Raw genomic sequence first — 18,543 nt, 5'->3', positions numbered from 1 at the left:
GACCATTTCCCAGCAGCCCTTAGGAACACTCCTTCACCTCCTTGTCTTTCTTAATCACTAGAAGACCCCCACTGCCAAGAGGTCATCCCTATCCTGACTTTTATGGATAAAAGTCTTCACTTGTTTGTCCTTTTATCCCTCCTGTACACAGACAGCCCTACGCATGATAGAGTCACCGTGTCCATTTTTGCGATTTTTATGTGAATGAAATCACACTCTGAGTTTATATGCTTTGGAGACTCGCTCTTTTTCCCACTAAGTATTGCATTTCCAAGGTTGGTCTATGATGTTTGTTTACAAGATATTCCATTGTAGAACCTGTATGACAGTATGTGTATCCACTACTGTTAATGGACATTTGAGCCATTTCTAGTTTCTGAGCACTAATAGAATCACAGCGCAATAATGAATGCTTATAATTATGAATCTGAGCCATCAAGAAAAGGTACACTTGGTGTCCATATCTTTGATATAAGAATATATGGAATTGGGGGTTATTTACATTAGAATGCATCTAAACATGATCTCTTTGAGCACATGGAGTGCCTTTTAATATCAGAAAATTCACTTATTAGAATGTCCTAATAAAAAGATGTAATTACATTCAGTTAACTACACTGAACTGGGAAGCAGACCACTAGGAAGCTCCATGTGGTGAACAGATTTTCCCATCCTTCCATTTTTCTCTCCAGAAGATAACAGTAGTGAGTTTCTTCCATGCACATTTTAAGGAGTCGCAATGCTTGCATAGTTCTTTGAACACATCAGAATGAGACAACATAAATCCAGTATCACAATCATAAAGTCATGTAGAAAATGACACATTAGTCTGCCGATACACAACAGATAAGAATTTTATGTGCAATGGTACGATGTCGGGAAATATACAATATATTATATACAAGGGTAGGAAAAATAATATTTTAAACATCTGAGCATGTGAGTGAATGTAATAGCCAGGGAGGTGAATGAATCTTGGATAATGCTCTAGCCTACAAGGAACAGACCATTCATTTATTCATTCATCATGGATTTCTTAGGCACCAGCTAGGTGTTAGACCACAGTGATACTAATGCCAGTGGACAGAGTTTCTCCTCATGACATGCTGCGGACTTCTGGGGAAGGGAGGTATATTAGATAACTATTTGCAAATACAGAGTGATTGGTGCTACCACAGAGGAATATGCAATGGATAACAAAAAGACGTTCTCTCTCTGAGAAGATCAGAGATCTTATAAAAGGAAGAAAAGTTTGAATTGGGTCCTAAAATGTAGGTTGGCATCAGCCCTGGGTGCCCAAAGGGGAGGTCCTTCCCACTGTGCAGAAGTTTGGCTGTCATTAGCATCACAAATACTCATTGAATGAACAGATGGTCATGAAAAAGGAATATTCTAGGAAAAATAAGTAAGCCAATTGGAGAGAAGAATACAGAGCAACAGGAATAACATTCTTTAAATAGTTCATGTTTATCAGGAACTTATGTGCCAGACAGTGTGTTTAGCACTTTACATATGATAGCTCCCGTATTCCTCACACTGGCCCCGTGAAAGATGTCTATTGGTGCCTCCAGACATATGATCTGTGTCTGTTTAGAAAGGTCCTACCTTTGGGTTGATACTCTGTTAGTGCTTCCTTGAAATTCTTTATACTATTGAACAAAAGGTACTACATTTTCATTTGGCACTGTGCCCAACAAGTTATGTGGCCAACCCAGAGTGTCCCCATGTTTAGCTGCAGAAACTGGGACGCCTAGAGGGAAGTGACTGGTCCTAGGTCACTCGATTGTTAAGCAGAAGAACTAAGAGTCCAGCCTAGTTCCAGCATCCATCCTGTGATGCTGACTCCTGCTGTCTTAACTCCTGTGCTAGTTTTTTTTTTTTCTGCTCTCCATTTTCAAGATAAATTAACAACAGAAGATAGGAGAAACTATCATTAATCTGAGCTAGGACACTGAAATGGAAAGAAAAAAAAATCAGTGGAGAAAAGAAAAAATGAATTGAATGGTTCATTTAGGAATGAATGAAACATGATCATCAATGCTACCTTGAGTTAAATGTGGAAATCCGAAATAAATAGTAAATGCCAAGCTTTCCCTCAAAGTAAGCAGAGCTCTGAAATCAAAATCTTCTTCCAGAGTGGCTTTGCTCACTTGTGGCCTTGGTTATCCAAAGTGCAATTTGATGTTGAACCAGCTCTGCTCCTTCTCAGTAATTTGTACAAGAAAAGGCAAGAGCAGAAGGTCTGCGGTGTTATCATCCAGGGAGAAGAGCAGATGGGACTCCCATCAGGATGGGTGTGCCCTCTGACTGCATTAGATTACATACTGCGAGTAAACCAGATCTATTCTGATGCTGAATAAGCTCAGCTCACTTGAAGGGAGTTCTACCTTAAGATAGCCCCATCTTCCTTTGGACTGTGGTACCTTACTCCTCTAACCACTGCATACACTTCAGTGTTTTATTTATAGTTCTTCACATTAGCTCAGTGAGTACGAAATACTGATTTTTAAAAAGCATTTCCCTAGGCCACCCTTCCTTGAAGACTAATGAGTCAAATTTCCATGATATGAAAAAATGATATTCTAGAACATTCCTGATTTGTTCATTCCGTTTGGGATCGGGCCTTAAAATGTGTTTTTATGTTATTCCAAAGCACCTGTGGATTTGAGTCCCCATCAAGTGACCACAAAAGAGCATGCCTGTTCTAGAAAGAGCATGTATTTTTCATAAGGATGTCCATTGCATGTTCATAATGAAAACAAGCCAGTTCTCTTTAGATTGATTTCTTCAGTCTCCAAAATATCAGATGGACTTCAAGGCTATCTTGGGGAAGTATGCGCATCTGGAAATATTAAATTGCCCCAGCAGTGTTTTTAATGACCACATTCATGCCTGGCTCTACGGAGGGCAGAAGGTTAAAAGTCCCCCTGAACGACTTCCTCTCTGAATCAGCAGCATTCCGCCTGCTGGGGCCTCTGGAATCAGGACTGAGTGGGGACTGGCAGGGCTGGTCGTAGACTTTGGGGCACAGGAAACTTGTGGCAAAGATGCAAGTGAAGGCAGAATGGGAATTGAAGACAGATCCAAAGTGCCGTAGGTTGGAGGCAGAGAGGTAAGACGCAACAGGAAGAAGAAGAGCTTCTGGTGGGGAGCTGGTGAGATTCTGCAGCCAGTTCTGAAAAGAGAGCCTAAACAGATCCAAGACACCTGGAGACAGGGTATGTCATGGCAGCCTCCAGCCAACAGTCTCAGGGTGTTAAAAGACATCAAATGCTAGATTTCATGGTATAAGTTCAAGGACTACAAGAATTCAAGGTTCAAAGGCTGAATGATGAACCAGCAAAGTGGTAGAGAAAACAGGAGATTCATGTGGCCCTAAAGCAGTAGTTTCCTGTCTTGGCTGCACATTAGCATCACCAGGGGAGCTCTTCAAACTCCACATGCCCAAGCTGCATCCCAGACCAAATAAGCCAGAACCTCAGGGGGTGGAATTCAGGCACCTAAAGGTCCCCAGTGATTCCACTTTGGGGCAAAGCTGAGAACCTCTGGTGTCAGGCAAGTGGGAGTGTTTACCTGGGTGTTTTTGGACTGGTTTACCTGCTTCTGTACCCTGTGCATCCTAAGTCACAGGTCCATCACAATTACACTTCAGAATACTTAAATTTAAGTTATGCAGTTTGTCCGTACATACAGTTAGGCAGTTCTACTAACCAAGTCTCAACACATATCATCGAAGACTGGGGCTCCTATAACCAACAGCTCATTCTGTCACCCTAATTTAAAAGGGATATATATCTTGCAAAAACCAAAACTCCAATTCAAAAAGATGCATGCACCCCAGTGTTCATAGCAGCACTATTTATAATAGCCAAGACATGGAAACAACCCAGGTGCCCATCAACAGATGATTGCTTTAAGAAGATGTTATATATATGTATATATACATACATACATACTGTGAAATATTACTTAGCCATAAAAAAGAATGAAATATTGCCATTTGCAGCAATATGGGTGGACCTAGAGAATATTTAGTGAAGTAAGACAAAGACAAACACTGCATGACATCATTTATATGTGGAGTCTGAAAAGTAATACAAATAGATCTATATATAAAACAGAAACAAACTCAGACATACAAAACCAATTTATGTTACCAAAGGAGAGGGGCAAGGAGGACAGATTAGGGGAATAGGATTAACAGATACAAACTACTATACATAAAATAGGTAAGCAACAAGGATTTACCATATAGCACAGGGAATTATATTCAATATTTTATAATAATATATAATTATAATAGAATATAATTGGAAAAAATAACTGAATCATTATACAGTATACCTGAAGTTAACATAATGTTGTAAATCAACTATACTTCAATTAAAAAAAAAGCCCAGTGTGAAATACAAAGACATTTATCCTTAAGAGACAGACTCCTTACACTGAAGTAGACATAGATCTGGGATCAGTAAAACACTTCACTCTTTTATCTGGGGTTAGACAGACTGCAGGGCTCCTGACCTATTTGTGTGGACCAAACCCTAGGTTGGAGATTTGTAGTATATGATCTCATCTGATATTCAGAGGATAAGGAAACAAAATCCCTCACATGTCCCATATACTTATTTTTACAGTATCCCCAGTTTTTCATCTGGTACTTGGAGAAGAGTTTTGACTTCACAGACCTTCTGAGATGGTCTCAGGGTCCTCACGCCCCACTTTGAGAACCACCGACCTGGGAAATGTGCATCCTGAAGGAAGTCACAGATAGAAATCTTTTCCAGTTTTCACTTGTGGTCGAGCTATACGCTCTATCTTTTGCTTGCGCTTACAAGGACTTTGTTTTTGCTTTTAATTGCCTCCCTAATCCTTTCTTCACTCAGCTGTGATACAGGATAGATTCAGATTAAATGTGTGTACCCTGGCCCTTGGAGGGATAAATACTACTGATGTGGATACACAGCTGTATTACAAAAAAGAATGAGAAACAGGAAAAAAAAAAACTTCATCTAAATCAAGTGCTAAGCAATGTGTTTCATCACATTTTAAAATGTGAAGGGTTCTGCTTGTAATATATCCCAAAGTTCCACAAACAAAACAAATAGTCTCAAGTTATTCTTCTCAAAAAAGCAAATCATGACTCATGGCTATAGTGTTTTTAAAATGTGGTTGGAATATTTTTTTTTCTTAGAGTTAGTACTCCTAAGTCACCTCTTACTATAAAAATCGTGGAGTGGGGGAGATACCTGCTTAAAACATGTTTGTGTTTGTTGTCAAAGTCAGGGGGTAAACAATTACATTTTTGTGATTTACATAAATTTACATCTAGGAAGTAGGATTCATTTTACTGCTTCACTGGAGAATTAGTAAAATGAAATTATGGTAAGAACCACTACATTTTAGCACCTGATCTTATTTTTAACAATCCTATATATTCTCTTTTGTAATACCTTTATCCCCAATTCATGACTTCCCCCAGATCTATATTCTTTATCTCTTTATTTTCTTCTACTGTATTGAATTTATAAATTCATGCTTTTAAAACTTAAGAGGTTCATCAGAGAATAGTATTGGTTGCCAGGGGCAGTGGACAGGGGGTGGGGGGGTAGAATAGGGAGAGGTCGATAAAAGGGTACAAACTTTGAGCTGTGACATGAATAAAGTCTAGGATCTAACGTAAAACATGGTGACTGCAGTTGATAACACTGTATTGTATAACTGAAATTTCCTGAGAATAGAATTCAAATGTCCTCACCACCCCCACTTCACCCCCCAAAAAAGAGGTAAATATGAGAGACAATAGATATATTAATTATATACTTGGTGGAGAGAACCCTTTCACAATGTGTGTGTGTGTGTGTGTATCATATATATGTATATATATATCACAATATGTGTGTGTGTGTATATATATATCAGCTACTGTAAATAATGCTGCAGTGAACATTGGTGTGCAGCCTAAGTGTCCATCAATAGACAAATGGATAAAGAAGATGTGGTATACATACAACCGAATATTACTCAGCCATAAAAAGCAAAAAATGAAATCTTGCCATTTGTGACATGATAGGTGGATCTAGAAGGTATTATACTAAGTGAAATAAGTCAGGCAGAGAAAGACAAATGCTGTAGAATCTCATTTATATGTGGATTCTAAAAAACAGAACAAACAAAACAAAACAAAACAAACACAGACTCATAGATACAGAGAACAAGCTGGTTGTTGCCAGAAGGGTGGGAGTGGGCAGGGAGGAAATAGGTGAAGGGGATTAAGAGGTATAAACCTCCAGTTCTAAAATAAATAAGCCACTAGGATATAAAATACAGCATAAGGAATATGGCCAATAATAGTGTCATAACTTTGTATGGGGACAGATAGTTACTAGACTTATTGTAGTGATCATTTCACAATGAACGCAAATGTCAGATCACTGTGTCTTATACCGGACACTAACATAATATTGTATGTCAGTTATATTTCAATTAAAAATGTATATGTATATCAAATCACCAAGATGTACACTGTAAATATCTTACAATTTTATATGTCAGTCATACGTCAGTAAAGCTGGAATTTTAACAAAAAGAATCAGAGATTCTTTTTAATGATAATGCAAGTAAATCATTAAAATAATCTTCATTACTTAATACTTGAAATGTTTGGCAGATTCCGTTATGTGTAGATATTGCATAATCAAATGAAAAGGCAGTTAGATATCAAGTCATTCCTTCCAGGACTCATTATGTCAACGGCTTTAGGTTTAAATAAAAATTAGGTGAAAGTTCAGGTAACTAAGCAAGTATCAGTTATTCTGACTGATTTTTTTAACCTAAATTAACTGTGAATGTCCTAGAGATTATAGTTGGTAGTTCTGAGAGCATTGCATAAAGTCTTTTTCATCGAACATGTTTAGTAGAATAACATTGTAGACCGATTAGTGGTGGGACCAAGTACTTAACCTCTCTCTTGAGTGATGAGTTGAACAATCTCTATTGACATTGGAGGACTTTGAGGCTTAGGCATATGAAGTAACTTAACCAGCTAGTTAATGGAAGCAAAGCTGAGACTAACTCAATTCTCCTGACTGTGCATCTAGTGTAGTCTCTCCACTTTACCAAGTGGACTTCCTGATTTTACTGGACTGTGGGCCGATCATGACTCTAACAGCAATGGAGGTGATGTTAAAGCTGAAATTGGTAAGGTCGACAAGCTGTACGTTCTCCCCTTTCTCTAATGCAAAGGCAAGCATAGTGGAAAAAATCAGTTGATAAGGTGCCTTCAACTCTAGGCTCTAAGGAAAATCAAATAGGGTAACGTGATGGAGAGTGGCTCCCTCTTGGTCTGGGAGGTCAGGGCTTCTTCAAGGAGATGAATTTTGAAGTGAGACCTGAATGTGTGAAAGGGAGGTAGCCAGGCTTGTGTCAACAGGGAGAACATTCCTGGAGGATGGCAGAGCAAGTGCAGAGTCCCAACACAGGCACGTGCTCTGCATGGTCTGCAGACAGAAGGGAGGCCAGTGTGAGCAGTGCCAGGGCAGAGGGAGGGCAGATGAGGTCAGGGATGTGGCCGGGAGCCAGTTCTCCCTGGGTCCTGCACACGAGGGTTTTATCAGGTGCAGTGAGAAGCTCTTAAGAGATATTAAGCAGCAGAGTGATGGGAGCAAATTCATGCTTTTTAAAAAAAGATCACTTCAGCTGCTCTATGGAGATCGGATAGCAGCCCTGCAATGAGTTCAGGGCTCTTGCAAAGGAGATGAGAGAGGTGACACAAGCTGGCTGTTCATGGATGGGACTTGCTGATGAGTTTTTGGGCTGCAGTAGGAAATAATTGTTCCTTCAACACAAGTGAGAAGTGGAAAATTCAGGAGGAAAATCATTAAGATAGCAGAATAAAGAAGGGCTGGAAGAAGAGGATTGAAAAATGGGACCAGAGTGGATATCTCAAAAACAATGAACAACAGCAACACAGTGTGAACCTTTCTAATCTCCCCGCCACACCTAACAGTGAATAACTCATTGGCAGTTGTCTTAAGGGGAGACGCTGAAACTTTAAGCATGGTGTCTTGACTTCCATAAATCCACTCAACTACTACAGAAAGTAACAGTTTTTCTTTTAAACCTAATGCTAGAAAGACATTTAATGATATGGAAAGAGTTTTACTATGTTAAATGCAGGTTGCAAGTACCAAAAAAATTTACAAACTACACCTTTCAGGATCAAATTTACAATGGGACAGATCCATGGTGGGGATAACAAAGTCAAAGGGCCTCCTCTCCCCAAAAAAACACTCCTTCTACCGTTATTCCTAGAATTGTTCAAGGTGGCAGCTTGGATGTAGATAACATTACTGCGGCTCTTCATTAATAACAATACTCAAGTCTGTTTTCAATTATATTTTATCCAATAATGGAGGAAGGAGGGGGCGGTGCAGGAGAGGGTCCCTTTCGGTTCTTGTTGGTTGGTTGTGATGTTTGAAATTAACAGGTCTCAAAAAGGAAGTTGTTTAGCCAATGTAAATTCTGAGCTAATGATAAAGCACGTAATATGTAAAAAAGACAGCTATTTTATCAAGGAGAGAAGGGGGCAAAAAGCCAACTGAGTTCTCCTTGCTGCTAAATCTTTTATGAAACAAAAAGAGAGGACCTTTATTTGGGTGGCTCTGATTTAAATGAAGATTCTCTCCTCATCTTCATCTAAATGAACTCAGGGCAGGGTTGATAATGGGTAATTTAGGAAAATAAAATCTGAAGAAGGAAATTCAATTGTACAGCTCTTTGGGTTAAATGGCATAGCTTTGGGACAAAATTGCTTTGCTTTTGTTTATATTCTCAGTCCATAAGCAATCGCTCTGTTGGAATTGTCACATGAAGTAAAAAAAAAATTAAATTTATTAGTGCTTACATCTTGGAAAGAAAACTCAGTTGTGGATGTGACTGTTTTCATTTCATTTTTTGTTTGGGGTTTTTGTTTTGTTTTGTTTTGTTTTTTTACTGTGACATTTGAAATTGTTTCCTATTTTTACTGCTTGAGCAAACAATGTGTTTGGCTGTTATTTACCAAAAACACATGTGAGACTTAAGAGTGTACACACACACTAGAGATTTGTTTTGCTGTTGTGATTCACTGTCTGGTTAATGCATGCCATAATTATCCATATTTGTACCCACATCATGGCCTTTTGTAATCAAAGACAACACTATTGATGGCATCAGCTCTAAACTGGGGTGTGATCAAGGGAATTTTTTTCAAAATCCTTGCTGGTTAGGTAAACAGTCTGGACTTTGAAGTCTGGAGTGGCCATTTGAAATATGTGACCTCCAAAATTCTGCGTTTTTTTTTTTTTGTCTCCTGGCAACAAAACATATCTAAACTTTGGCCACCACCTCCTCGTCCAGAAAGGTCTGCTGCTGTTTTAAAGTTTAAAACAACACATGGGAAAGTTGTCTCAGATTGAGGATTTGGGATCCCCGAAGCTGTCTTCCCTGCCTTTTTTGTTTACATAGACAGACAATAACAATTCTGACTACAAATACAATAATAAAATGAACTCCTCTCTTGGCAGATTAGTGAGCATGCATCTTTGGTTATAAAGATAGCACTGGAAGGGTCGTCTCATTATAATGTCACTTTCATTAAACATTTTTCACAATTTAGCAAACACCTGGCGGTCAAGTTGGAGGCGAGGTAGAAGGCGATTGGAAACAAGTTTAAGGAAAAGTATTAGGGATATGCGTGCCAGTAAGGACTGCAGAAACCTCAGGTCCTTCCATCTGAAATCTGACACTGAGCTACTCCAATGGTCTCTGTGGGCTCCTCCTGTAGAAAATCACAGAATAACCAGGCACGTGGCCAGAGTCCAGGGGCTGCTTCAGAGATGCTGCAAAGTCACAGTGGACTGCTTCTCCTGTACCCACCCCCCACTTTGCCTCTCCAGCCCCCTCTCCCACTTCAACCTGAAGTGGATCCTGGTAGGATTGGAATTTCATGCTGTGTCATCTTGGGTTAAAATGTACAGTACTTCACATGGATGGCATTGGCACAAAGGGCACCTTCAAGTTATGCAAATTCAGCATTATTGCACTTGAGCTGGATGGTTCTTTGCTGTGGGGGGTGACCCGTGCGTTGTAGGGTGCTGAGCAGCATTCTGGGCTTCTGCCCACCAGATGCCAGTAATCACCCACCCCTCCCCATGTGCCAGTCAAAAATATGTCCCTTGACATTGCTAAAGTTCCCTAGGAGTGCAGTCCCCTCCAGTTGAGAACTATTTGAGTTATAGCAAGGAAAATTAATATTTATTTGGCATCTCAGATGTGCCAGATATAGACTAGGTGTTTTATGTCATCCTGATATCTTTTGAAGTCTTATCTCCTTTCTATAGATTGGGAACCCAAGGGAAGACAAGGATATAGTGTTGTTGTTTTTTTTTTTTTTTTTTTGGTTCCTTCTTTATTTTCCAGGACTTGACAATGAAAATGCATTATAACCGGAGAACTTATTCTCAGTTAGTTCCATTAATTTATACCTCAGTTATCTCCATGGCTGTTTTTCTTTCTCAATAGTCTGTCACTGATGCCTGCACCTCACTCTTAATCTCTCTTCATCTTTTCTTTTCCTGCTCTCCCCAGAGGCCTCAAGAAAATATCCCTCAGTCCCATTTGAAGGCAAGAAAATATCCTAGTTAATGTGTGAAAAGAATGATACCGGTAACAAGGAAATACCTTTGTTTAGTATTAGAGAGTTTATAGGTGCTTGGAAAGGCACTGAGATCTGTGTATGTTCCATTCAGAATTTCCACCCTTATCCTCTTCTTGTTCAAACCCCAGGTGTTTTTTTGTTTTTTGGTTTTTGGGGTTTTTTTTTGTTGTTGGGTTTTTTTGGTTGTTTTTTTTTTTTTTTTGCGTGCCTGAAATCAGTATTAGTTAAACATTTTTCCATTGTAGTGGCATTTTAGTGACATTTTAAGTTCACATGGGGCTAGACTTGGTTTACTTACTTACTTATTTTTTTGAGGGGGAGAACATCTGTTTATTTGAGGCACCAAAGCAGCAGGGGGTTCAGTGGGGTGGGGACTGCAGCTGGATTTGGGGGTGGGAGCAGATTCCTGGGTCAGCAGCCTAGACGTGGGACCAGTGGAAGCTCTGTGCCCTAAAAGGCTGCCCTTGGAGTAATGAAATAAGGGGTGCAGAGATGCCAGGGGAAAGGGGCTTGGGGATTCCAATGCCTACCCCCACCCCCCTCTCCCAAACCCGGGGCCCATAGGGCCCCACACACACATGCTGGGCAGGGCACACTGACCACACACCTGTCCACACAGCACATCTTCCGTACCTGGGTGTGGACAGGGCCTGGACAGGGCAGGCCTGGGGCTTAGGTGCCCCTCCCAGTGTGTCCCCGGGACCCTCAGGCTCCGTTACCAGATTCCCCCAGGAAGGCTGACCTGGAAGTAAGGGCAGCTGGCTGACCTGCCTGTGAGGACCCAGAGCCAGGGAGAGGGGGTGACAGGCAGGGTGAGAAGTCAGAGGAGGAGGCTTCGAGATCCCCGAGAGTCCAGGAGGGGCTGCGCTTTCCTTCCTTCCTGAGCTTCGGGGGTCTGGGCTGGGCACGGGGTCCCGACGATCAGGGGCCAAGCCGCAGCACGGAGGACAGCAGGCTGAGCAGGAGCCCGAGGCCCAGCACGCGGGTGCTGGCCCGCAACCCGCCATCGGCCGCACTGACCCTGCACGGGAAGCTCTGGCAGCAGCGGGTACCCACCGACGCTACTCCAAGAGTGACGCTCGGGCCGGGGCAGGTCGGGGAGCAGCCCTTGCTCGGGGTGCAGCCAAAGTCCGACGCGTTCCCGATGCCAGCGGATGCAGATACGGTCACGCAGCAGTTGTCGGGGTCAGAGCAGACGGTGGGCTTCAGGCAGTACCAACTGCTTATTCTTGCAAGAGAAGCACACCAGGGAGCGGGCTCGCTCCACACCCAGGAGGGCAGCCAGCAGCACCGACAGGAAGACCTTGATTCTGGAGCGGACAGGCGTCTGGGGCCTCACGAAGCCGAAGAAGTCAGCCCTGCTCGCGGGCGGACGCATGTGTCCGGCCTGGCCGCGCTGCTCAGCCTGTGCCCGAGCCCGAGCCCGAGCCCGAGCCCGAGGAAGCCCACATCCAGCTACTTACTTATTTTTAGAGGAAGCACTGGGGAGCCCAGGACCTTGTGCATGCTAAACCCGCACTCTACCGCTTGAGCTATACCCTCCCGCTATGTGGGGCTAGACTTGGAATGCTAGCCACCATATATGCCATTGTCAGAAAAGAAACTATGTTTCAAATTGAAAACTGGTGTCCAAGTATAAATTTTTCAATCATTTCAGAATGTTTCTCTCAAATAGAAAATGAATATGTGCTAAAAAAATTTTTTTTTAATTCATGGAAGGAACCAGCATGATGGTAAAGCCTGTTTAAAAGATTATGGGGAGAGAGAGAAGTATTTATAGCCATTGAAAGAAAGAATACTGGACTAAGATTTTTAAATTCGATACAGAACTGGTTAATGCTCTATGGGGCAATAAAAAGGTAATCTGTGCGCTTATCTTTTATACAAGGCAGAAATCATTAGCACTTGTTAGACAAATTTGTTTTTGCTGGACAAAATTCATTTGCATTTCTATCAGTTTTCTACAAGTTAATATCTACCCTCACAGAGGAGTAAAATATCCTAATCCATAGGAATTACTGAGTTAAACAAAGGTTTCTTTTTTCTTTCTTTCTTTCTTTTTTTTTTTTTTTTTTGAAAGGAAAGATTTCTTTATTCAGGAGGCCAGCAACCCATGGAGGTAGTCTCATGTCCAAAACCAGCTCCCCAACAAAGGTTTCTAATTTCCCTAGAAAGTTAGGTAATCCTTGGCTGCCTGTTAGATACTTAAGAAAAAAAATTTTTTGAGGTTGAAAACGTAATATAAACCTATTGTAGAAAGTTTTAAAAATACTAAATTTTTTAAAAGGACAGAATATAACCATGCTCAAAACCACTATCCAGATGCAAGCAGTATAAATAGAATTCATATGTTTCCTTACAACATTTTTTCTAAATATTTTTAACAGTGGAGTGAGTATTGTGGGAAAAAAGCTGGCAGGCTACTTTTCTTCTTTTCCTTACTCTCAAAGATTGTATCATATATCTATCATTTTAATGTCTATATTATTGATTTGGCATTTTTTGTATCATGATTCTTTTTCACTATTTTTCCTAATTCACTTATTATGAACTTTTTTCAAAATATAAAATAGCATAGACAACAATATAATGACCCATGGTATAGATACAACCTAGTTTAAGAAATAAAATATCATTCATAGAGTTACCCCTTCTTCCCACTAACCTTCCACATGGTCTCAAATCTGGATGGAACCACTTTTCTATATTTGGTACTTGTTTTCATATTTATCTTTATACTTGTACTGCCTACATAAAGTATATGGTATTTTTGCTTATTTTCAAACTTTATTCAAATTGTATCATAAGTTCTTTTTTTAATTAAAGTATAGTCAGTTACAATGTATCAATTTCTAGTATATAGCATAGTGTTTCAGTCATACACATACATACATATTTTCATATTCTTTTTCATTATAGGTTACTGCAAGATACTGAATATAGTTCCCTGTGCTATACAGCAGAAACTTGTTTATCTATTTTATATATGGCAGTTAATGTTTGTGAATCTTGATTCTTAATGTATTAAGTTTCTGCAACTTGCTTTTTTTTCTATCAGCCTGATGTTTGTGAAGATTTATCTATGTTGTTACTTGAAATTCATTCACTTTTTGTGCTAAATAGTGTCTCCAGCTTTGTCTATCCACTTTTCCTGTTGATATACATTGAGGTTGGTTTCCACTTTTTACTGTAACTCCCATGTTGCTAGGGACATTCTGTACATATATCTTCCTGTGTACTCATGTGAGGGTTTCTCTGGGTACCTAGTGAGTGATGGGATACCAACCAATGGAGCATTCACATCTTCAACCTCATTGCATTCTGCTAAGCCTCTACATGACTATACCAATTTATACTCCCACCAACAGTGCATGGAAGTTTGGTTGTTCTTCATGAGAAGTCAGCAAACCTTCTCTGTGAAGGACCAAACAGGAAAGATTTAAGCCTTGGTGAGCTATGTGGTCTCTGTCACAACTGCTCAACTCTGCCATTGTAGCGCAAAACCCCTCCATGGACAATTCATAAATGAATGAGTATGACTATGTTCTAATAAACCTTTATTTAAGGCCACTGAAATCTGAACTCCATGTAATTTTCATGTCACACAATACAATTCTTCTTTTGTTCTTTTTTTCCAACCATTTAAAAATATAAAACACATTCTTAGCTTGCGGGTTATACAAAACAGATGGCTGGATAGATTTGGCACCTGAGCATAGAGTTTGCCAACCCCCGCTTAACATCCTCTCCAAGATGTGGGGTTTTCAGATATCCTAAATGTTTCCACTGCACTGGGTGTGAAATGGTAAATTGTGAATTTAATTTGTACTCCTGATTAGTAGTGAAGTGTCAAGCATTTTATCATGTTTATTGGCCACCAGGATTCTCTCTTCAGTGATTTATCTCTTTGTGGATTTTTCCCCCTTGGTCTGTCTTTTTCTGTTTTGTTTTGTTTTGTTTTTTCTCTTTTTTTAGATTGTGGGTCTTTTATTTATTGACTTACAGGAGTTCTTGCTGTTTTCTGGCTAGTAATCCTTTGTTGTGTGCTTTGCAAATGTCCTCAGAGTACTGTGGTTACCATTTCACTTTTTCAAGGTATCTTTTGATGAATAAAGTTTTTGAATTAAAACTAGACGTGTCCAAGTGATGCTTATTTGACTGTATGAACGAAAGTTTATAGTTTTATATGTACGCATTGTTTTTTATATACACATTGAGACCGGGAAAGGAAACCACGAAAGGAAGATATCACTTTCTTGGGTGAGGAGGGGAAATATTTCGTCACTGGTTGGAAGTCGAAGAAGGTTCTCGCTTTTATTCCAGACTCTTTTTCAGGCCAGTAGTTTCCTTGCAGGCTAACATTTGTGCACCCTGTCATTCTGCAGTGAAGACAGTGTCTTTAAGCACAGCCTTGGCTGGGGCTGCCGGAAGGCGGGCATCTGATATTAATGAAATGTTACTTTCTTTGCTTTCACAAGTTTGCAGGCTTCTCTCTTCCAAGCCAGCTGACGTAATTCAGAGTAGAAAAAAGACCCTCCCACTTTTTGTTTGCTCATTGACTTTGATGGGCTCCTCTGCCTGCCTGAGAGGTTCTGGAACAGAGTGAACCGGTTGTAATCTGCAGAACTTCGGAAAGTCACACTGGTTAAGGCCGCACACCCCCAAGCCAGCAAGGAAAAGGACAGGAGTGGAGATGCTGGTCAGCACAAGACTTGGCTGACTTGAGTTCTGTTTCTGAGTTCTGGCTCCCCCTGCGAAGGCTGATCCCTCTGGAAAGCTGGACCCACTTGGAACCGGGCTGTTATGTTTGACAGACGCCTCATGTCTCCTCAGACTAAGTGCCTTCTTCCTGGGGTAAGCGTGTGGGCAGGGAGGTAGGCCAGATGCACGGTGTGGTTTAGGGAAAACAGGCATGGGCTGAATTGTTGATGAACTCGAGCTAAAATCGCATTAGTTGCTTCGCTTTTGTAACACTTTTCTTATCTTGCCGGAAATGTTGTCCACACACAGTGTTAATTCATAACTGCAGGTAGTCTAAGCAAAGAAAACCGTAGCTTTGGTTTTAAACTGTGTCTTACTGAGATCAATGTAAAGTAGCTGCGGGGAGAGACAGGGAGGCAGAGAAACTTGGGGGAAAATGAAAATGCTCTTTTCCAGCTGCAGGCCGTCACTTGTCACATCGTGGACAGCCTGGTCACGGAGCTTTTTTGTTTCTGAGGCCTTTTCTGTGTAACCCAGAATGAAGTGACTTCCTGTGTTGCCGCAATTAAGATGTAATTGCTGTTTGTCACGTTAAAGGTTTATTTTTTTTAAAAGACACAAGAACTTATTTACAAAACAGAAATAGACTCACAGACATAGAAAACAAACTTATGGTTACCAGTGGGGAAGTGGGGGAAGGGATAAATTGGGAGTTTGAGATTTGCAGCTACTAACTACTATATATAGAATAGATAAACAACAACTTTCTACTGTTATAGCACAAGGAACTAAATTCAATATCTTATAGTAACTTATCATGAAAAAGAATATGAAAAGAAATATATGTATGTGTATGTATGACTGAAGCATGCTGTACATGAGAAACTGACACATTGTAACTGACTGCACTTCAATTTTTTTTTTTAAATTTTTTAATTTAATGAAATACAAAAATGAGAGTCCAAGGTTTAAAATACTTAAGCAGAGAGTTTTACCACACAAAGATTGGATGTTTGGATGTTTGGATTTGGTTTAGAACCTTTAAAGAAAAGATCGTATCATTATTGGTGACCTTCTGGGGAAGGATTTAGAAAGAAAGTAAATAATTCTAGAACCAAATGTCAGTCATAGCCTATAAAAATCATAAGGTTACAGGTATCTGAGCTAACAGGACATGAAAATATCATTTTAGAATCAAGAAAGTACAACTTGTCTAAAAATCCTTTCTAGGTTACCACTTTTATTTCCATTTGTGGCAACCTACACTAAATTTAGTTGAACAGAGAAAAAAAATGCTTGCAAAGAAATACATGTAGTGTGGCAATCATTTGTTCTGTGTTGTATCATCAACAGTAGAGCACAGTCAGTAAGCAGTGAGCTCTACTTTGTTTAATTTATGTGATTTCAAAGCTCTTTTATTCTATTTCATTTAAAATTTTCCAAAGATACAGCTTTTCTTGCTTGTGGTGTTCCCCACTAGATTTTAACTACTTCAGTTATATTTCTTTAGGCTCCAACGTGTCTGCTAATGTCTACACTAATTATAAAGGATTTCTGGGTGTTAGATACTTCACAGGTTTCGGAGCTTTTCCAGTGCCACTCACATTTAATTCGGAAATATGGTCAATACATGTTTGTTTTGAAGGGCATCTGGAATCATCACTTCCCATACACTTGCCTGCTTTCCAAGAATATTATCAGACACTAAATAGCTGCTTTAGTAGTTTCTACAGAGGAATTCTGTTATGAATTAGAAAAATGTTTAATCCACAACCCAAACTGCCAAGTATCCAAATTGCCAGATACTTTCCACTGATCATTTTGACTATTTTCAGCCATGAAGTTGGGCACAAAAATGTCACAGTTTTTTAATTGGAATGCCAATTAAAAAAAAAACTGGCATTCTGGACTAGTGATTCTGGTCTATATGTTTTGATGTGATTCTAGACTAGTTACTTGAATAGTTTATCCTATAGTTAATTTCAGTTCTGTCTTGAAATATCATGAAGAATCTGCACAAGAATGTTTACCCTTTTAAACATCCTCTGTCCCATCCTAGCTTTTTATTTCCTAAAGCTTAGTCACTCCTCTTCTTAACTAACGCTTGTGTTTGGATAGGGCTGATAAACACATGGACTTTTGTTTTAATGATTAAGTTTTAAAATAAATCTTTTTGAAGCCTTGTTCTAGAGGATTAAGAGGTATTAACTACCAGTTACAAAATAAATAAGCCACAGGGATGTAATATACAGCATAGGGAATACAGTCAATATTTTATAATAACTTTGTATAGTATGTAACCTGTAAAAATATTGACTCAGTATGTTGTACTCCTGAAACTAATGTCATATTGTAAGTCAGCTATACTCCAATAACAAAGACTATTGCATCCCCACCTAACACTTTTATCTAGTCATTCTCAAAGTTCCCCAGTGGCAGAGCTTTCCTTTCAATTTGGACAGTAATGTAAATGGGGAGAATTTTTAAGAATACGTGTATCTATATTTAGGTGTGTGCGTATACGTGTTGTGGAATAACTTTTTGAGGACGCCGAGTAAACTATGCGGTCTTTATTTTTGTTCCAATCGAGTATGTTTTTATTAGCACTTGTGCTTTCTGAAGACACTCCAAACCCCAAATGCATAACAGCACGTTTGGAAATTGTACATTTAATTCTCATCTTACATTAAAATCAAATGAATACACCAATGGAATCTGGTATAGGTGATTACTTTGTCCTTGCCAAGGGCAAAAAAAAAAATGCCTCTGGCTGGTATGCAGTATACTCGCTATATCTCTTTATGGATTCTGGTATAGTTGCATGGTAAGTTTCTCCAACATAACGTCCTTAATGTCTGCAGCTCGTGCCACTATTCTCAGACCCAGATGGCCTCTCCCTTCATCACCTTTCTTTCCTTCATCCCAACAAAAATTATCTCTCAGATTTGTGCAGGTTTTTCCTCTTATTTAGTCATGTTACCTATAATTTCAGCTTATTCTGACTGTGGTTAAGAGCAAGTGTTGGGGTACAGTGAGACTTGACTTTGAATACACCACCATTCCCTGATAACTCTGTGACTTGCTGAGTTTTATCTTCTCTGAGCCTCTGTGTTATCATCTGTAAAATTAGGAATAGTAGTACA

General features: G+C 39.7%; 1 protein-coding gene and 1 pseudogene across 6 annotated transcripts in view; one reads left to right on the top strand and one right to left on the bottom strand.

Moving 5' to 3' along the window:
- Nucleotides 1-18,543, top strand: part of CACNB2 (calcium voltage-gated channel auxiliary subunit beta 2) — a 346,868-nt gene that overhangs the window by 168,906 nt on the left and 159,419 nt on the right. The window lies entirely within an intron of this gene.
- LOC102524692 (lymphocyte antigen 6E pseudogene) lies at nt 11,621-12,077 on the bottom strand (annotated as a pseudogene).

The sequence above is a fragment of the Vicugna pacos genome, chromosome 35, assembly GCF_048564905.1.
Source record: "Vicugna pacos chromosome 35, VicPac4, whole genome shotgun sequence".
Taxonomy (NCBI): Eukaryota; Metazoa; Chordata; class Mammalia; order Artiodactyla; family Camelidae; genus Vicugna; species Vicugna pacos.
Note: the sequence above shows the minus strand (reverse complement) of the source record. Positions and strands in the feature narration are given on the sequence as shown.